The sequence below is a fragment of the Tiliqua scincoides genome, chromosome 1 (assembly GCF_035046505.1).
Source record: "Tiliqua scincoides isolate rTilSci1 chromosome 1, rTilSci1.hap2, whole genome shotgun sequence".
Taxonomy (NCBI): Eukaryota; Metazoa; Chordata; class Lepidosauria; order Squamata; family Scincidae; genus Tiliqua; species Tiliqua scincoides.
The window spans coordinates 204,223,769-204,245,904 of record NC_089821.1 but is presented as its reverse complement, the minus strand read 5'-3'; the positions used below and the strand labels follow the sequence as shown (position 1 = coordinate 204,245,904).

Here is a 22,136-nt window from a genome sequence, read left to right as displayed (position 1 = left end):
TACGTATAGATTTCTAGTACTGGTCTGGTGTACCTAACTAGTGGTGGATGCGTGTGTTGTGTATTTTGGGTGCATCCGAAAAAGAATCAGAAATGGACAGGAAGTAGGGAGGTATTATAGGGGTTCCTTAATCTGCTAAACCCAGTTGCTGACTAAAGATGGGGGAGCAGGGAGGAATAGGTAGGGAAGAAGGGGGGGAAGTTTAGACGCAATGATATATTTACCTGTCCGGGGGGGGGGGAGAGTTGGAGGAAGAGTCTGGCCACTCCGGCTGGTGGGCAGTCAGAGAGAGACCGCATGTGCTCTGAGTTCTCTCTTATAAGATTTGTCTTGGACCTGGAAGTTGATCTAAACTGACCGGAAGTATCCCAGAGCTGTGGGCATGCTCAGTACACGTGTACACAATGGTACACAATGGTACACGTGGAGTATGTAAAGAAAAGGTGGAAGAGTCCAGAACTCAGTTATCAGCAAAGCTTGGCTGTGGGGGAGGGGGAGTAGCTTACTTCCTGTTGCTACAGGATTTGAGGCTGGAGGTGGCTTAATGGCTGTAATTTAGTTAACAGTAGGTGGTAGACTTTGCTGCCAAAGTCCTCCTCCTTTAAGGTGTTTGCATATTCAGTGATTGACTTAAACAATAAAGACATTTCCAGTGTCTCTGGAGAAAATGAGTCTTCCCAGACTGACAATCAACATGAGAGATGAGTGAGCTTAAGATTTGACTCCTTTTGTGGCCTGAAAGAGAAGTTTTAGGCCTGCATTTTAGTCCAAAATACATAACTAGATATAAAAACACAACTTGGAAGGGAAAAAGGGGATTTTCACATAACAAGGGAAGCAGCCTGCCCTCCCAACACAGGTGCTTCCTGTTACTCCCTTTGCCACTTTCACTGGGAGGAGCCGCAGCAGACAGCTGAAAGAGCCGCATGCGCCTCTAGAGCCGCAGGTTGTCAACCCCTGATCTAGTGTGTGACTTGAGGCTTCAGTGTTGAAAGTGCCCTATCTAAAACTAGAGAAAACGTGAACTTGGCTAAGAAAATAGCTCTTTTGACATGGCGTTAGAAAATGTGCAGGAGTTATTAGACTCTCAAAAAGAACTTTTGCTCCCAAATTTTCTGGAACTTGAAAAGGAGGAATGTGGTGAGGAAACTTGAAAAGGAGGAATGTGGTGAGAGAACAAAGAAGAGGTTGATGTTGTTTGAACTCTGACAGTTAAGCATTTGTCAGAGGTATTCCATTTAATTGCAAGTGCTTTGGCTATTTTAGATGAAGGTGATTCAAACAGCGAACCTAGCTCAAAAGTGAGCAGAAATGTGCGCTCGCCTATGCCATGTTACAGAGAGATCATGCAGGAAAAAGAATGAAATCCACTCAAAAGACATTATCATAATTCTCCAAAGCACTACGTGACCTGACATTGGACAACAAACTATCTCAGCCATTTACATTCACTGTCCCGCTCTCAATAGCCTCCCTTCTTAAGCCCCCAGTCATCAACCTGAGCATTGACTTTTCCCTACCAATTACATTGGCTCCTGTGATAAAAGTAGTTCTATGTGTTTTTACAGGTGTGCCCTGGTATCCACAGGGGTTCTGTTCCAGACCCCCCCCCCCACGGATAATGAGTCCATGGAACAGCCCCCACCCTCCGGAAGAGAGGGGAACTCTGCTTCCCTTGCCTCTGGAGTGTCCTCTGCACCCAGCAAAGGCTGCACACATCTGTCCGTGTCCTCTGCCGGCTTCAGGCGGAGACTAAAAAACTTCTGGTTTTATGAAAAAAACTGGAAATAGCTTTTTTTTCCTGTAAGACTCAGTCTGAGGCTGAAAGAGTCCATGGGACATGCATAATCACTGCTGGGGTCAGAGGTCCCTCCGGAGGACCTCCAGAGGGGGCATGAACCCAATTCGCTGATAAATGAATCCACACATATGGAATTTGTGGATACCAGACCCTTGGTATATGCACCAATTTCTGAGAATGTAACCCCTGCATAAATGAGAGGTGCCTCCATTGTCATTTTTGTTTGATATCTAAGTATCTATGTTTAGATTCAGATTGCTTGTCCAGTCTTTTATTGCTGTGTACCTTTTATTAATACTTTTGTCCCTCAGTGTCAGTTGCAAACTTCACCTACTGTAAGTCATACTGATTAATATAACATGCTTAAACAATTTATTTTATTCGTGAAAAAAGCATCCAGAAGTAATCAAACATTGATATGTATATTAATTCTCAAAAAGTTAGGATTTCTATAATTTCAGCTCTCATTAATCAAATGCAGTGTTGTGACTAGGCTGGGGCAGGGTGCGGCCTACCATGTCCTAGGCTCAAGAGGGCATGTCACACATTCCTTGAGCCTCGCTTCGGCAATCTTTGGTCTGCTTCAGGCCCAACCACTGCACACTCTTGCTGTGGATTATGTTTCCACGACTTGCTGGTGACAGCGTGTAGCGGCTGGGCCCAAAGCAGTCCAAAGATCACTGAAGGGAGGTGGGCTTTTGCATTTAAAACAATGTGTGAGAGCCCAGAAATTTGGGATGGTATAATTACATCATTATGATGCACCCAAACACCTGAAACGCCAAGCTTCAGGTAAGTGTTCCCCCCCCCCCCGGTGCAAACCACAGTAGGGTGCCTCTGATCAAACGACTCCCTCCAATCTGCAGATACTGCACAAAACACTAAAACGAAAGGGGAAGTCTAAACCAAATTCTTACAAAACTGTTGATCTGGAAAATCTGCCTGTGAGCTCCACTGTTAGACCCTCAGTATTGAACAATAATTACTTCATTTAGAGAACACTAATTAATTCATTGAACATTGTTCCTGTTAGTTGAAGTGTTTGTTTAGAATCTGTTCTTAACCATTAAGCAATCTGGGACATAGTTATGATATGTCTACTTAATTGCATTGGGTCTTATACCCTTAGAGATACAGTTTTGTATCTTTGTTTTTGATTCAAGGGTTCATCAAGTACTGCAATAAAGAACTATTATATATCTATGTTACCAGTAATTTATTGCTGACTATTGTTTGTATTAATTTACTGTGCCGATTTGTATGATTGTCCTTTTGGTAACACTATTTTTAATTGTTTTGCCATCACGTTAAAACCCAGATTCCAGTCGCAGGCTGCTCATTCCCTGTGGTATGATCCCTCCATTGCTTAGGAGTGTGTGCAAATGAACCGACCACATGGTGGCCCTAATTGGATAGATGTTTCCAATTCAGTCGTCACCCAGTTGGGAGCAAGGACAATGCATGCGGAAAAAACCAAATAAGATTGGTTCCACGTAAATGAGTGTTTCCAAACCTTTGGGATCACACCATGGTAAAATAACTTCCACACTGCTGTGAGCAGTCTAAGACACCACCGCTTTTTGCTCCCACAGACAAAATGTGGTCATGTTTGTGGAGTTAAAGTAAACTCTTTCTAGAGAATAAGGAGCAATGAAGCAATCCACTAGTGGGGATCATTCTGTATCGTCTGGTGAGATTATAGCTACTTGTGACTTTTCTGAGGGAACAGTAACCAGCACAGCTTGTGCCTGACCTGTTAAAAGACAGTTTGATCTCAGACACAGCTGCAGGTAATTAGCCGGCCTGCGAGAGCCGATCAAATGAATGTGTGCATCTGAGGAGAAACCTGGAGGCTGCTCACATCTAAGCAGCAGGCTAATTAGTTACACAGTTAGGGATGAACCCAGAGACATATTTAATGGGCCAGACCAATCCTGTCACACCACAGTGCCTTTATCTGTCCCTTGGCAGTGTTCCTCAAGGACAAGCAGAGCAAGATGATGATTTGGAGCCCACCTAGTCCTGTGTTTAGTGCTGCAGAGGACAGCACCGTCCAGGATGGTGCTAAAAGTATGTACAGCCCAAAAGTATGTACAGCCCAAGAGTGTTAAAAGTGGCTGTTGCCATTCATCCTCTCATTTAGACTGTATATCCTTGCCCTACTTGGCTGGTTAAAGTTAAAATTGTGACCAGACTGGGCTGTCTATCTTGACAATTGAGTACATTTCTTTAAGCTGAGGATGTGGTCACCAGCCTTCCAAAGGAGTCTGCAGGGAGACTACTGTTGAAGCAGTCAGCTTTAGATCCGGTCTAGTGCCAAGATCCACTCTTGGCAGTTTATACTCCAGTACCGAAATACATGGGCAAGGTAATGGAGTACAGCGGTGACTATTCAGCTGCAGGCACACTTGGATGAAATTGTCTTACCCTGTTCAGACTCGGCTGCAGACCTGAACTGCCTTGCTTGCTTGTTCTGCCCTAAGAGACAGTGTGGCCCTGTTGACGGTGTTTCCTGTAAGGTGCATGGCCGAGGGGCTGCGCAGCATGGAGCTTGCCAACCTGGAAGTTGGGAGATGCCATGATAACGTGATTGTTGAATGTCCAGAAAAGGTGTTGTGATGAGTGGTGACGCTGCCCAGCTGCAAGAAAGGTCCACCTACCAATGCAGAACCCTTAGAGGCCATAGGTCCTATTGATTATCTTGTATTTCTTGGTGGCCCACAACATTTTCTGTACCATCTATCTGGGTTGTAACATACATCTTCACTGTAGTGGAACTAGCAGTTGGCGTGCTACAACTAGAAATGGCCTGGCTGAGGTTCATAGCACATAGGTTGATATGAGAGAAAGTAGTCCTTCTACCTAGTCTCTCCAGAGCCTGGGGTCATGAATGAGAGGGACCATGTTGTGTATAGCAGGTGCAGCTGGTCAAAGGTTCCTCATGTCATGGCATACCATCAGAGTACCGGATACAATGCCATGTAGCAACTCCAAACCGCCCATGGTAGAGATCTTCCATGGTCGTCTTAGTTGTTACTATTTTCCTTTGCCACATAGTGTGAGAATATTTTTTGTTGTGCCCACCATTTTTGACAAAACACTTTAGTACACCACTTTCCCAAGGGAAAGTAGTATCGACCTTCTAGTCAGGGCATTATAGTCAATGAAAATGAGGGCCATCAGCAGCAATGAAGCAGTAGCCAAACTTTTGAAGTACTTTTTCTTCCCCATTTGAAAGAACTAGTTACTCACAAGTTAGTTTGTCTTTCTAGAGCACGGGTGTCAAACCTTTTGGCAAAAATGGTTGGCAACCTTCAGTCTCGAAAGACTATGGTATAAGCCTACAGCACCCAGTATTCCCAGGCGGTCTCCCATCCAAGTACTAACCAGGCCTGACCCTGCTTAGCTTCCGAGATCAGACGAGGTCGGGCATGTGCAAGGTAACAGCCACATCATCTCTCTGACACTGTGTTGGGGGCTGGGAAAAAAGAATTAATTTACATTTAAAATTTGAATAAATTTACATAAATGAATATATTTTAGCTTTTAACTGTTGACAGGCTGGTTGGCTTTCCTTCTTCTTTTGTATTAGAATCCACGGGGTTTGTTTTAGATTTTTAATTATTTGAAAACTGTTTTAATTATTGTTTTTAATTGTTAATTGTGTATTTTTAATTGTTGTAGGCCGCCTTGTGTGCCCTTGGGGCAAAAAGGCGGGATATAAATCAATAAAATAAATAAATAACTTGTATGAGTGAATGAAGGTCTTGCAATAGCTCAAGGCCTATAAAAGATATTGTGTAAATCAATGCTGGCCTTTCCTTTGCTGTCATTGTTGCTTCAGATTGCTGCTGCCCTAGGCCCACAGCTCGTGCAAGAGGTGAAACAGTCAGCCCTTGTGTTGAGAGTAGATGCGTTGCACCATTGTGGGCTCCAGAAAGTCTCCAGAGGGCTGGAGGCTCATTGGAGACTGGGAGGCTCCCCCCTGGCCGAATTGGAGGTCTCTGAGGGCCGCAAGTGGCCCCTAGGCCAAGATTTGATTTTGCTAGAATTTTGCTTTTTATTTTTCTGGTAGGAGGCCAAATAAAATAATTTACTCTCAGTTTTGTGAAAAGTATACTTCATTAGTTTTCTTTGGAAGCATTTGTTTTCTCCAATTCTAGTGCAGTAAACTTATAAAGGGTCTCGTCCAAAAATTTATTGTTTTCCAGCTGAGTCCCTGACTAGGAATCTCCTTGTCTGCTATTAATTTTTTTACCTTAATAACATCATAATTCATTTGGATTTGGAAGGAAATAGTACAGGCGTTGATGTAGCCTGCTATTTGTGACTTGGTTGAACAATTTCTCTAAAACACCATTTGAATACAGCCAAACTTTCTTTCTTTTTCTTTTTTTTGCTGTGTAGTATTTAGTTTTTGTATATCATGTTACTTCTGTTCTTGTGTAAAACGGAGCAAATATCCCCAGGTTCCGTATATATTTAATAAGAAAAAGAGTTCTACAGCATACAAATAATTTTGCCTCTGGGAAATATTTTGTCATAATAAAAATAATTGCTTGGAATGCATGTTGTTGTTTGGGAGAGGAAGTACATTAGTCATTAGAAAAATATATCCCATGGAGATATTAGAGTAACTTTCAAAACAAAGTTATTGATTTAAAAAAAAAAACTTCATACAACCAAACTACATAAAATAAAAGATCTATAAATTAAGAATGAGTATGTGAAATATGTAGGTAAGTAACAAACAGACCAAAATATTAGCAGCGAGAGGCACATACTAGAATATTGTGCTTTACTGGTTTTTGTTTGTTTGTTTGCTTTTAATATGTGGCACATGCCTTTGGATGGGCCAGGTTCACACCATTGTGAATCTTCTTTGAATAGTGAAGGAGTCATATATAACACAACATGTGATGTGTGTGCCCATGTGTATAAATGTGTGCACATTCTATGCACACTTTACCTATCTGTAAAAAAAATGGTATATCTTCAGTGGTTCCAGGGTAGCTCTGTTTTTGCTTGTGGGAAGCTTCTCCTCTTGGTAGTAGGCAGGATCGCATACTTTACCATTTCACCCTGGTACTGTTTGCCTGCCCATTGCCTTGAAAGGTAACTTCCAGGAAGCGTGGGAAGGAGCTGCCCACCCCAGTCCTATGTTACCAAATTGATGACACAGCAACTGTTGATCTGCATATTCCCAGTATGCATCCGTCAGGTTTTAAAAGCAGCCTGTCTCTGAATGTTAGGTGCAAGGGAGTGACAATAAATGTCTTGTTGGTTTGTGTGCTCAGAGACATATGTGGTGGGCCACCGTGAGATACAGGACGTTGGTGGGCCTTTGGCCTGATCAGGCAGGATTCTTTTTATGTTCTGTTATTATGTTCCCTGGTCATGAGTAAGGTTAGAAAAAGAACCAGAATTTCAGCCATGAGCCTTCCCAAAGCCTTAAATTTGAAAAAAGGCAAGAACGGCAGTTTGTGGTTGAATTTTCCTCCTAAAGTGCTAATTGCTAATTTATAAGTGCCTGCTCCTAGCTATTCTGGGTGGGAAGCTGGAATAGGCAAAGAAGAGCTCAAACACTGCTATATCCGTTCTGGATCACCTTGTTGAACTATTTGAGAGAAATATTGCTACCAAAGTTGTCATAAATAAACCTAGTTTGGGCTGAAGAACTGCAGTGACTTGGCTCTTGATCCTGCCTTAAGTTATGGTGGAACACCAGGTTATTGGAGGGTGAGCTGGAGATTAGTTGATGCCACTTCCAGGTTCTTCTGGAGGGGAAGGCAGCACTGGCAGCGGCTGCTTTGCACCACGTTCAAGTGGGAGCATCCACAGGAGAAGGAATGGGAGGCGGCAGCCAGATCGCGAAGTGATGTCGCACTTCCAAGTTCTCCCGGAGGAGGTGGCACTGGTGGCAGCTTCACTGCTGCTCCTATACCTTCTCTGTGCTAGTGCATGGACCCCAGTGGCAGCTTTGCTGCATTGCAGCACCACTTCTGGATGTTTGGAGATGGTGTCATCACCAAACTTTCACACTTTACAGCAGTGTTTCTAAAACTGTGGGTCGGGACCCACTAGCTGGTCTGTTAGCCAATTTCAGGAGGGTCCCCATTCATTTCAATATTTTTAGTATATTAGACTTGATGCTATCATGGTATGTGACTGCAATTGGGGACGTGATACACAACTTTACTTTTAACAGGCTACTATGTGTATGCTTTTAACAATGATAATAAATGGGACTTACTCCTGGGTAGATGGGGGTAGTATTGCAGCCTAGCATTGTTAAAAACTTTCCTGCTTGATGATGTCACTTCCGGTCATGACCTTACCTCCGGTGGGCTCCGACAGATTCTCATTCTAAAAAGTGGGTGCTGGTGCTAAACGTTTGAGAACCATGTCTTAGAGGGAACATTGCCTATGAGAGTACCACAAGTTTATGCTTGTATGTTTGTGGGAACTTGTGCAGCTGCTGAGATAGTATTAAAATCTTTTCTCCAGATTTGCATGTGACAGTAAGGTGGAGGTTGTGTTGTGGAACTCCTTATCAAGCTTGGCAACTATGTTGCTGTTCTTTACAGTCAGGGCTCACTCAGACATTTGGTGGGTAAATTGGTATCTTGTATTTTTTGTTGTTTTGTCTTGAATGCTGTTTTCTAAATTTAACTGCTCTGTTAATGTTTAGATCGTATTGATTTTAATGAAATATTATTAAACCACTTTTAATGCCAACCATGGCAGATGGGATGCACATTTTCAAAATAAATAGCAAGTAGGGCTGTGAGAACTGGCCTGGTTGAACATAATAGTCGTCCATTTTAGCAGTTCTTCATTTGGTGATCATATTTTGAGAAACAACCCAAGACAAGTTAATTTGGCAGCAATAATTCTCCATTTACTTTCTTCTGCTTTCCCAGACCTGTTTTTAAAAAGTCAAAGATAAAAAAAACTGTGCCCTTTTTTGAAAAGACCACAAAACTGTTGATTCAGCGATTCCTTTTATGTTTGAATGTTGTGTGTGACTTTAATAGTACAGTGTGTGGTTTTGCTAAGATGTAGTGTGTCACAACGTACTTTTTGGCAACAAACCCTTTTCAGTGTTTTGCAATGCACAAAGAAATGAATGTGCTGAGAGAGCCTGCCTTAAATTACCCCTGAATTTTGGCAATGCAGAGCACCAGTTTGTACAGTTTCTAATCTAATTTGTTGTTTTATCAATTTCAAAGAAATACTGTGCTGCAAGTCATTTAATTTGCCCATAGGCACACATGATGAAATCAAAGAAGCCCTTTCTGCAAGGCCTCTGAAAATGTCCCACTTTTCCTCTCCCCCCCCAGGCCCAAGTTCAGGTTTGTATTTTTAGGACTGTCATATCACAGCAATCTGTTCATTTTGGGGACTTTAAAGATACAAGTAGCAAGAAAGACTTGTGCACTAAAGCATAGATGCAGTCCCCCCTAATGGCATGGAACTGCCATGTTTGTCCACTTTGTTTCTTGTGCTGCAGAAGGCAAGAGTTGGCCGAAATGTCCTTATCTACTTTCTGCATCAATATATTGCCATTCTGTCTTCATACTCAAGACAGTGTACCTTTTTAAAAAGCACTAAAACACCACCAACAAAAGCTGCCAAAGATTAAAACAGATTAGATTGCTCTCAAGCCATTGGTTGTCCCTTAAGGAACTTCCTGGGTGATGTGCCTCTTATTCTACCTTTCCCTTCAGGGCAAACAGTCCTCTTTAGCCAATTCTGGTTGAGCTCCTTTTAAGAGAGAAAGAGACCTTTTGTGTGGCTTAGGGCAAGATAGTTGGAGAAAGGAAGGTTAGAGTGTGCTAGTGTACAAGTGCTGATAAATAGCTCCATCTCAAATTGGTGAGATATATTGGTGTGTTTCTGGATTGTTTCTTGAATCTTGTGCTGTTCAGCATTTTTATACATGACCTGGATGAAAGGCTGAAGGTTCTCACATCAATTGCACTTATCATTTTATGCTAAAACCCTGCATTTAAAGCAAAATGAAAACACAGAAAAATCCCCTTTGGGTATTCTGTGTTGAAATATGCTCCTGAGTGCAGTTTGATTTTGTTCTTGAAAAAAGTTTACTAGGGTTGTTTGTGTTAGCTGGATTGACACAGTGCCAAGTTGCTTATAGATAGTTTAAACATGTCAAACACACGCGCGCACACACACACACACACACACACACACACACACACACCCATCCTGTGTGAGCTCCCTGATAGCAAAAGCACTCCTGCCACAGTTGGAGTGAAACACCCCATTTTTTTTAGGTGGGGAGGTGCTCCATTGGGCTATAGGAAACTCTCTCCATTGGGCTGTAGGAAAGCCTATACAGTAGTTAAAGTGTTCAGAACAAATATATAAGGTCTTGAGCCCAGCTGGTGGCCATCAGTGCCTCAAGTGTTAGTTCCAAACACTTTGAGCCTAAGAGCTCTGGTGGCTCATTGGATAAACTGTAGGTCTGTGGAGCCAGAGGCTTGGGGTTCAAATCCCTATGAAGAATAATTTTTTTTAGGTGGGAAGGTGCTCCATGGCTGCAAAATATAAAGGTTGGTTGCTAGTTGCCAAAAGGGGGGGCCAGTTGAGGCTGCAAAACTCCTCAAAGTTCAGTCCCAGGCAGGCTCTTTTTTGACTTTTATTTTTTTTTAAGTTCCAAGACTTTGAGGGTACTGGGCCGTGAGGGCTTCCCCGGGCTTCCTAATGTCTTATAAGACAATAAAAATGTCACTTCTGGTTTCACAAAAAACTAGAAGGTGTTTTTGTTTTAAGTCTCAGTCTGAGCCCAGAAGAGGGCTCAGACTAAACTTTCCTGTTTAAAAAAGGCACTTGCAATTTCATGGAGAAACCAGGTGTCAGTTTTTTTTAAGAGAGAGGCTCAGTCTGAGCCCAGCAGAGGCTGTGTACAGATGTCCACAGACTCTGCTGGGCTCAGAGAACACTCTGGAGGTGGACACATGCAGGGCTCCCCTCACCTCCAGAGTGGGCATGTGCAGGAAGGACTCTGTGGTCCCGATCAGCTGATAAGTGAATCCGTGGATGCAGGATTCATTAATATAGGGGTCTACCTGTATTATAAATTTCCTTTGATAAGTCTTCCCAGATTGCAACATCTATTTTGGTACCAGCAGATAATAGCTGTCCTTTTTTTCCAAGCGCGTTTAAATAACACAAAATGAATATTGAGAACTGGAAAACTTGCACTTTTGTGAGTCATATTGAAAATTTTTAAAAATTTAACCTTAGAACTTAATAAATGAAATACAGGCATGTGCCATTTAATGATGGACTACATATGACAGTTGTCAAAGCACAGTGAAGATATTCTTAATGAGGCAATCACGTCTCCCATAGCCTGCAGCAGTGTCTGTTTACGCAGCAGAGAGGCTCTTAATGCAAAGTGTGGCAATCTATCTCCAGTAGCCTGTGCAGCCAGCTAGCGTCTGGTAGGAAATGTCTGTTTACACAACAAAGGCAATAGATTGAACTAAGTGTTCACTTAATGACCTAATCACATAACAACAAGGATAGGAGAACGTATCCCTGTCATTAAGTGGTGCACACCTGTAGTTACAATTGGGAAAGAATGTAAGTGCAAGATGATACAGCTGAAGTGTGGAAAACAAAATTATCTTTGTCTCGTTTCATGGTAGCACATTTTAATTTTGATTGCTGATAATAACCAGACATTTCTTGGTGGTGAAGTGTAATCATTTTCACAGTTTCTTAACTTGGGGCATGATGATCTTGTAAAAATAAAGTTCCTACAGGGCAGAATTGTCGTTGGGTTGGAGTAAGAGTTATTCTCTTTCCTCCACATGACGGATCATGTAGCATTGTATACTAGCTGTTGCTTTACAATGACAGGCCGTTGCACACTTTGTGTTAGCAACCCACCCCTCCCATCTCTCTGGTCTCCAAAGCCTCAACCTATGTTTGAATCCTGTCTGAGGAGGAGATGCACAGGTTGATTGCTGAATACTATATACATGTCTGCTGGTGTGCTATATGGTGTGAATGTGTTAAAGGTCCAGAACTGCTGTCAATGTGTGAGATGTTTCATTGTACAGAAGCATGTAATCAATAGGATAGGGCTAAAAGATTCCACAGTTCTCTTGTGGAACATATTGGAATGTTAGCCACTATGGAAAGAGTTTTAGCATGCTCCTGTTTATGATCTCCAGCAGATACTGTGCAAAATATGTCTTAAAGCTACTTTTAATGCATAGTTAATTTTGTGGCAAAATTTTTTTACTTTGCATTATATTTGCTACCACCTTATTTTGTATAACTGATTAAACTGTGTTTTAGGTATTGCCATATTTTCCAATGTCCTGATGCTGTTGGCTGCAGGGAATGTAATCACAGCTCAGTGAGGCTTTTGTAAAGAAGGTTAGCTTCTAAATATGTTGCCTGGGAAGGAGCTATGATGATAGCTTTCTAGGTTGTCAGTGTACCTGTCCTGTTATGGAAGACACCTCAGAGGCTTTGAAAAGAAACAGTGACTTTGAAATCTGCAGGCATTTAGGGGACTGCCAATAAACAAGTGGCTTAGGGTAAGTTGATATCACCTACTTTTAAAAGCTTTCAGGAAGCTTTTAACAAGATCTTCTACTAAAGGTTTTTAGAAAGCTTAAGTAATCATATCATCTATTGAAATGTCTCTCCATGAATTAACTGTAGACTGTAGGTCAGGAAACAAAGAGATGACAGTAATTATCTGAAAGGGATACAGGTATGCAGGAGGTTCACCAGCTGTGCTTGTGATTTTCACTGATGATCCTGAAAACGACTAGTAGATTATAAAGTGTTTCAAAACATTCTTCAGAAACCATCAAGGATAGCAGAAACTTGTTTGCATCAATTTAAAAATTAAGTTTATCACTTTCTTTACAGGATGTCACTTTCAGTTCTGTGTTCTATGGGACACAGGCTGACATAAAAAGAGAAGAGCCCTAAGGATACTAGATAACAATTGTTAATTGGTAATGTTAAGTTGCTGGACTGTTCTTAAAATTGATAGCTTCCTTGAGCATGTTCCACTCTGCAACCTCTGAAAGGTGAGATTAAAATAAGACCATAAATAGTGTGGAAAATGCAACAAAATGGATGAGGAGTGACAGTTGGTTCTTTTAGGGTCCAGTCCTGTCCAACTTTCCAGTGCTGTTGCAGCCGCAATGCAGGCCTGAGTTAAGGGAACAAATGGTCCCTTAACTCGTGGTTGTCTCTCCACTGCCTGCTGCAGTGCATGCCCTGTTGGCACAGCTGCATTAGAATTTCTCTTTTATGTAGTCAGTCTTGAAGAGCTACTTTGGCAATTCATTTTATCAGACTGCTCTTTGGATAGACCTTGCCTGGTTTCCTGTGTATCTACATGCTGCAGCTTGGGTCTCTAGCAGCAGATATGAATTGGGTATTCTCAGAGTAACCAAGATCCATTGGCAAAGACTGGATATTCAAATAATTGTCATCTGGATGGGAACACTTCTATCTCATCTCTCTCTCACATCCATAGAATAGTGGATAACTTCCCCATTCAACAGCACTTTGGCTAAAGAAGGGCTAAGGGAACACAGCTCAGACACTCGTGTATAAGTCGATCGCATTGATAAGTTGAGGGCAGTTTTTGAGTCAAAATCATGGAATTTTCTTTTGCCCTCGTTTAAGGGGGGGAGTAAAACTTAGAGGTGTGTGAAATTCTTTTAAAATGGCTTATCAGGAATTGCAGCAGCAAAAAGCCAGAAAAATAAATAAATAAAAAGGAGGAAGATGAAGGATCTGTGACAGATCAGGAGAGAGACCTTGGGGTGGTGGTGGACAGGTCGATGAAAGTGTCGACTCAATGTGCGGCGGCAGTAAAGAAGGCCAATTCTATGCTTGGGATTATTAGAAAAGGTATTGAGAACAAAAAGGCTAATATTATAATGCCGCTGTACGAATCGATGGTAAGGCCACACCTGGAATATTGTGTCCAGTTCTGGTCGCCACATCTCAAAAAGGACATAGTGGAAATGGAAAAGGTGCAAAAGAGAGCGACTAAGATGATTACGGGGCTGGGGCACCTTCCTTATGAGGAAAGGCTACGGCGTTTGGGCCTCTTCAGCCTAGAAAAGAGAAGCCTGAGGGGGGACATGACTGAGACATACCAAATTATGCATGGGAAGGATAAAGTGGATAGAGAGATGCTCTTTACACTCTCACATAACACCAGAACCAGGGGACATCCACTAAAATTGAGTGTTGGGAGGGTTAGGACAGACAAAAGAAAATATTTCTTTATTCAGCATGTGTTCGGTCTGTGGAACTCCTTGCCGCAGGATGTGGTGACGGCATCTGGTCTGGATGCCTTTAAAAGGGATTGGACAAGTTTCTGGAGGAAAAATCCATTTTGGGTTATAAGCCATGATGTGTATGTGCAACCTCCTGATTTTAGAAATGGGCTATGTCAGAATGCCAGTGTAAGGAAGGGCACCAGGATGCAGTTCTCTTGTTATCTGGTGTGCTCCCTGGGGCATTTGGTGGGCTGCTGTGAGATACAGGAAGTTGGACTAGATGGGCCTATGGCCTGATCCAATGGGGCTATTCTTATGCTCTTATAAGAAGAGTTATAGGCTTTGTAAGGAATACAGTGTTGCACTTCCATAGTAGCAGCCCTCATATAGAACTACAATTTCCATAAGCCACTTTTCGTCCTATTTGAAGAAGCTAAAATGGGTATTGTTTTTTGTTGCTGCCTCATAACAATTACTGGTTTGTAAAATTGCTCCTTTCTTTCCCATGCCCCCTTGTGTCCTGCTTCTCAGCCCAGTCCCATACCCACCCAAGGCAGCTGCTCTTAGAAGCTTTATTCACTGTATTGACCTGTGTATAAATCAACCCAGGCTTTAAGGGCTCATTTTCAGTGAAATTTTTTTTGACATACATCAGCATATATTATGATATTTTCTAAGATGTAATGGATGTGGTGTAAACGCATGTTTGCAACATTTTGTTTTCAGGCGGACAGTATTTGTCAAAACTTTTCACTACGGTTAGAATGCCTGTCTGCCATTACCCTAAAATAGTGAGTGGGTTCATATATGTGTATTTATAACTTTATGACTGTAACATTATGATTGTTTGTTTTCATAAGTGCAACTTGCATCATATGCAGACATTAATTAGTGTGTGCTAAATAGTGCTGGTTTATATATTGAACTGCTTGTCATCAAGTATAGAGAAACCAAGTTCTGCAGTTAAATGTGTGAACAGACATTGGTTTCAAGAATAGCACAGTGGGAATTCTTATGGGTCAGCAAATCTCTTGTGGTTTAGAAAAAAAGTTTTCAGACTAGCAGTTGGATGTGTCTGTACCAAAATATTAACCAGCATTTCAACCCCCAAAACATTTATAAACTTGAGTTTTAGTAAGTAAAATGCAGACCAGGCACACTGTATAATATAGCTCTTTTTTTTCTTCAAAGTTGTGCTCCATTTCTTTGATTTTTTTTTTAAATATTTTTTCCTAGCACATATAGAAGCTTGCCATTATTTGTAGCCACTGGATTAGTTGTCTGTGGCAAAACCATCTATAAAACTGTATATAGAGTTCTGCTTTATGTGCAATAATTAATTGGTTCTTTCACACTGGCAAATGTTGGTGGCATTCTTAATTAAATTGTGCAAGTTAAGGAAATTGCATTGTCAGTTTGTTTATTGGTGTATGAAATGCATCTGGCACCACTTAATATTTTCCTTTTCCTGGCACCACTATTCCCCCCCCCCCATTTGTAAAAACTTGGATTCAAACAGTAGCAGTCAGAAAATATCATTGAATTTGATTCAAGCTGAAAGACTAAAATGGGACCTTCCTGACAATCCTTCACATTCCTTTTGTTGCAAGACAGTGTTTGTGGCTGGCTAGGATGTAACAGATCTTAGTTTGCAAGCTCTGTTTAGTAGCAAATGTTTTTGGCCGAATCCTATCCAACTTTCCAGCGCTGATGGCAGCCATGCTGATGGACATGCTCTGTATCCTGTGGTGGGGAAGCAGTCATGGGTGCTTCCTCAAGATAAGAGATCATTCGTTTCCTTACCTTGGGGCTGCATTGCAGCTGCATAAGTGCTAGATAGGATTTGGGTCCTTTATCTGTTAAACTGCCATAGGTGTAACATAGGTGTTACAGATGTAAAAAAAATGCATTTTGTATTGAGAAAAGGGGAGAAAGGAACTGCTATTACCCCCAATGTGGTTTTTTAAAGCTATGTCCCCCATTGATCCACAGTCTGTTTTTGTGAGGAGGGAAGAGGAAAAAGGAAACCAGCAAGGCCGGGACCTTCATTGCCTGCTGTGCTTTTGAAAGCCTTCTTGAGGACCTCTTAGGAGCTGGAAAGCTGGTCTATAAATATCCAGATAAATAAATGTCACATTAATGTTCACAAGGTTAGCCGTGTTAGTCTGTCGCAGGAAAGGCAAAAAAGCCTCTTGTAGCGTCTTAAGAGCTGAATCCTATTCTACCACTCTCCTGCTGATGCAGTGGCATCAAAATGACTCAGACCATCTGGCGGGGGGGGGGGCAGTTGCAGAGGTTTACTCTGGGGTAGGGGAACAGTTGGTTCCATGCCTGGGGGTAAACCTCTGTGGTGTGTGTGTGGGTCTACTCAGACCTGTGCTAGCTAAATACCTGGACCTGCACTGCAGGATCGGATCTGGAAAGGGAGTTCGGATTCAGCAGTTGCTGCTCCTGCCAAATCCACCCCATACTCCGCACCTGTTGCCACACTGTTCCGTCCTCCCCAGCTGCCTTTCCTCCTTTTTCAACCTTCCCTAGTGTCTTACTGTGATCAGTGAGTGATTGCATCTACTGAGATGGTTGGGAAAGAGCACCTTTTATGATTGGTGTGGACAGTTTTATGGCAGTCAGTGCTTGCAGAAGAGACACTTCAATGATGGCAGGCTGCTTTAGAACTGAGCTGAAAGACTGACAAATTTATGTCAGCATAAGCTTTTGTGACCATTTAATCAGATTCACTGTCTGAAGTGGACTGCAGTTCATGAAAGATTATGCTAAAATAATTGAGTCTTACAAGTCTCTTTCTTTGGCACATTAAATGTTTAAAATTGATGACATTTACATGTGGATAATCCTGTATGTGTGTATGCATCCGCTTGTCAGGCTTGCATCAGTAAATGTTCAAGTCACATTTTTACTATCTTGCCAGAGGTTTTGGGGTTCAGTGAGAGGTTTCCTGGGCAAGATCTTGATTTCTGTTGGAATATAAGAAGTGTCACTCTGTTATGAGATTCTTTTATCCATGTCTCTGTTGTCTTGCAGCTAGAATATTGATCTTAGTGCATTTGCTAAGAGGAATGAAGATGAGCTGCTTGACTAGACCTAATTGACTGCACTTCAAAATTTAGTAGTACATGCCATGGGTGTTTCATCTGTTTCTAAACAAGACTTTTGTTCATCTGGATTTCAGATTCATCAATATAACGTTTTTTGCAGGCTTTGTACTGGTAGGTCATGTATGCTCAAAACTAGTGTAGTGTAGTGGTGAAGGGAATGATTTGTGAACTAGGAGGCCTGTGGATGTTTCTGCTATGAAGTCACTAGATAGCCTTTCACAAGCTACGCTCTCTTTGTTTCAGCCCTTCAATTTATATTATGGAATGATATTCCTCATGCAAAGTTGTCAGGATTTCTGAGATAGTGGATGAAAAGTGTTTTTCATACCTGCAGCAACGCAGAGGTATTGTACTGTATGTTCATTTATCTCTGTGTTTGCAAACTTTGACAAAATGTAACAAAAGCCTATGGAGTGTCTCTCTTAATGTATCTCTACTTAATATAATTAGAAATGAGTATAAATATAGGAGACATAATACTATCCTATCTGGAGTGTGGTTCCTTGATTATTTTGTCAGATCACTTTTGCATGAGTCATTTGGTTTAATCATAAAGGTAATCACTACTTCAGTTTGTCAGGGATGATTATTGTTAAAGGAGTTCACTCCAATTACTGTTGAAATTACACTTTATTGAGACAGCAACACTTTTCAGTTTAGAATTCTGTTGGTCAAGTTGTTGATATAAAGCAACGATTTTCAACCCTTTTAATCTCGTGGCACACTCACAAGGCATCAAAATTGTCAAGGCACACCATTAGGTTTTTGACAATTGAGAAGGCACACCATGCTGCCAGTGGGGGGCTCACATCAGTGGAATCATCCACACACATCATGTTGCACTGTCCCAGATATCAAGTACTAAGGCAGCAATTTCTCTCTCCCTTGCTCCATCCCAAAACAGGGCATTCTGAGAAAGATATAATCCAATTCCTTCTAGCAGGTGATGTAGAACATACAACCCTCTCAGTCGCACAATTCCTAAATTTGAGTATTCTGAATTGAGCCAAGCTTTCTGTACCAAGTAATCACTGAGTAGGCTACATACTTCCCATTTGTAACTGATTGTTTCTGTCTTTTAAATAATTCATGTTTGTTTGTAAAATGTAATGTACGTTGTATCTGTGTGTACACATAGGTGTGCACTTATACATATATTTGTGTACTATTTAGGTTTATACTCTCTACGATTTCTGTACAGAGTTCTCACCTATCAAATGTTTATGCCTAATAAAGGTTTTGTTGACTGTTGACTGACACATCCCCATTGACCCTATTAATAAATTATCTTCCCCCAAAGTCTTGTGGCATACCTGTGGACCACTCTGCCACGACACAGTGGTTGAAAATGGCTGATATAAAGCTTTAAAAAGTCATCCGCTAAAGGCACTTTTTCACGTGAGTGCTCCTTTTTTAGCAGGGGGAGAGTAACTGGCCCATCTCACCCCAGCAGTGTCTGTTCTGGTGGCTGTCTGCTGGTATTCTTTTGCATCTTTTTAGATTGTGAGCCCTTTTGGGACAGGGAGCCATTTAGTTATTTGATTTTTCTCTGTAAACCGCTTTGTGAACTTTTAGTTGAAAAGCGGTATATAAATACTGTTAATAATTATAATAATAATAATAATTACCAAAAGCCAAAGTTTATATTGTGGTGTAAAATGCAGATTTCAACGTGTGTTTCCTCTGCAGATTGCTTGAAGCTTTTGTGAATATTTGAGTAGTGGTTAAACACTTAAAATGATGATTAAACAGCAGCAAAATTGGCAAGATGATCTATTAGATGACTGGATGTGTTTGTCAAGAGGATGCCCACTTCATACAGTCTTCACCTTGCAATACTTTGTAGTTTGAGTAGCCTTTTTTTTTTTTTTAAACTTCAGGCACTTAACACAATCTCTGCATTGTTACTTTGGCATGAACTGATTACTTTCATTGGTTTATCCCATGCATATGGCTTTGATCAATCTTTCAAATTACAGTTTGATTGCAGCTAATTATATTGAGAGCTTCTGTCACTAAAGGTTGTTCTTAAATCGAGAAGGTTGAGATTTGTGTAATGGGCACACAGTGTTTTCCTTTGCCATCTACTAACTAAAGATCGGTGGAGAATGATTTCCAAAATGAATTGCCCTGCTGTATTCATGGAGTGTGTCCTTTCCCTTCCTTCACCACCATCAGTATGGCTGCCCCTTTCTCCACTCGGTGGGCTCATAATACAGTACTTTTCACCGTGGTTAAATAAGGAACTAGCCTCAGGAATATGCATACTGTCCAAAGAGTCCTCCTTCCTTGGCCAAAAGCCAGGGCTGGCCTTACAGATAGGCAAGCTGGGTGGCCAGGCTGAATGCAGTGAACCAACACCCCCCCCCCCAGTGGATCATGAGAGCGCACTGGAATGTATTTATTATCTGAAATGTATTTAATGTGTTTATGTATTAAGTACTAATGTATTTATTATCTGAAATACTTAAACGTCTTTCAAAGTTACATGTAACCTTAATTCTGTTTAAATAGATAATGACAATGGAGCATTTGCTAAGATGAATGAGAATGAACTGCAAGTCTACAGCTAATTGATTGCACTTTAAAATTTAGTAGCATAAGCCAGCGGTTCCCAATCTGTGCATCACAGCACGAGGCACTTGCCGGGGCATCATGGACTGCCTGCTGTGTTGGCAGGGAGACCGTGATGTGAGTCTTGAAGCAGCGGCAAGAGGCACAGTGTGGCAAGCAGAGCTACAGTGTGTGAAAACTGCATGTGTGGAAAGCCCTCCTGCCTGCCCTGACCCTCTTACCACTGTTTGGAGGCTCATGCTAGGCCACCAAACCTGCAAGTAAATGGCAGGGATATCGGCACATCATTATTATCACCAACATCGCTATTATTACAGACTTGTGTCTGTGTTGAGTACAAAGGTACTGGGTTTATCTAAGTCTGGCCTAGGTCACTCAGGCTGCAGTCCTAAATAGGAGTAAGCACCTTTGACTATAATGGGACATACTACTGATTATGCCCCAGGCTTAGGATTGGGCTCTTGGTCTGCTACTGGAACAAACCAGAGTCTTGAGCCTTTGGGTTTGGGGAGCCCAGTGCCTGCAAGAACTGGGGAGCTAGCCTGTAGGACTTCAGCTTCTCCTTGGCTGAAGGACTGGCTGTTTAGAAGGGGTGATGGTGCTTCCCGGAGGACAGTTCACCCTGCGGACTTGTATGCCTACCTGTTTGGTGTGTTTGACCAGTCAAGTGTACATGTGGAAAAACGTGTACTCAACAATGGGGTTTGGAACTGTACCCTGCTCTCTCCTTGAATATTAGGAGAGTACTGGGACTCCTCCCCCCCAAGATATTAGGATATGCAAGAACAAATTGGGAATATGCATTTCTGACTCAATGGGGAAAGGGGTTTGGCCAGTGAACCAGGAACGTGTAAGAACTGTCCAAGACCCTGGATCGTGACACTGTGAAATTCTTTGTGGAATTTTAATACTTGTAAGAACATAAGAACAGCCCCACTGGATCAGGCCATAGGCCCATCTAGTCCAGCTTCCTGTATCTCACAGCGGCCCACCAAATGCCGCAGGGAGCACACCAGATAACAAGAGACCTCATCCTGGTGCCCTCCCTTGCATCTGGCCTTCTGACATAGCCCATTTCTAAAATCAGGAGGTTGCGCATACACATCATGGCTTGTACCCCGTAATGGATTTTCCTCCAGAAACTTGTCCAATCCCTTTTTAAAGGTGTCCAGGCCAGATGCCGTCACCACATCCTGTGGCAAGGAGTTCCACAGACCAACCACACGCTGTGTAAAGAAATGTTTTCTCTTGTCTGTTCTAACTCTCTCAACAATTTTAGTGGATGTCCCCTGGTTCTGGTGTTATGTGAGAGTGTAAAGAGCATCTCCTATCCACTCTGTCCATCCCCTGCATAATTTTGTATGTCTCAATCATGTCCCCCCTCAGGCATCTCTTTTCTAGGCTGAAGGGGCCCAAACGTCGTATCCTGGTAAGGAAGGTGCCCCAGCCCAGTAATCATCTTAGTCACTCTCTTTTACACCTTTTCCATTTCTGCTATGTCTTTTTGAGATGCGGCGACCAGAACTGGACACAATACTCCAGGTGTGGCCTTACCATAGATTTGTACAACAGCATTATAATACTGTATTAGCTGTTTTGTTCTCAATACCTTTCCTAATGATCCCAAGCATAGAATCCAAATATTTTAGAATTTTAGGGTCTGTGTGTGCGTGTGCGCGCGCACACACATGCATGTGTGTGCATAAATTGTAGCTAAGTATATAATAGCACTCCGATGACTTCTTTTTCTTTTTTGCAGCATCAGAATGATGAAAATGCCATTGTGAGAACAAAATATATACTGCCGAATTAAAAACAGAAAACAAAAGCAGCCTGTTTCCTCCATCAGTAGGGTACACTGGATTTAGAAACTGAGGTATTCAACAGTACCTTGTAAGGCTATAAATAAAAGATAAACAGGAAGGGTAGCAAGAAAAGTCATGACTGTTAATAAAGGATTGTTCTACATAGCTTTCAAGTGCAAGATGAATTGTGCCTCAGTTGCTTAGATATTCTGACATTGACAAAATTTATTGTTTAACACAAGTCTGGCATTTTTACACATCCAAGATTTGTTTTACAGCATAGAGATGGCTTATGAAATTGTTCTTGCTTTTTGTTTGCATTGCCCTTGTTCATCATTTATGTTTGTCAGTACAATGACTGTTGACTTGGGTTTTTGAGTAAAAAATGAAATGAGAGCCAAGGATAGAAGGATGTGCTTTGCAGTGATCCATGCTTTAATTTATTCAGTACTTTCTGTTGTGATGTTTGTTCTCTTTTGTTGTGTGATTAATTGTAACTGAAAGTGAGAGGACACCTTTGTAGATGGTACAGATTCTGCTCAAA

General features: G+C 41.7%; 1 protein-coding gene and 1 pseudogene across 7 annotated transcripts in view; one reads left to right on the top strand and one right to left on the bottom strand.

Moving 5' to 3' along the window:
* The window catches only part of PTPRK (protein tyrosine phosphatase receptor type K), a 466,239-nt gene that overhangs the window by 178,381 nt on the left and 265,722 nt on the right, over positions 1–22,136 (top strand). The gene's annotated exons all lie outside the window — the stretch shown is intronic.
* LOC136637725 (5S ribosomal RNA) lies at positions 5,140–5,256 on the bottom strand (annotated as a pseudogene).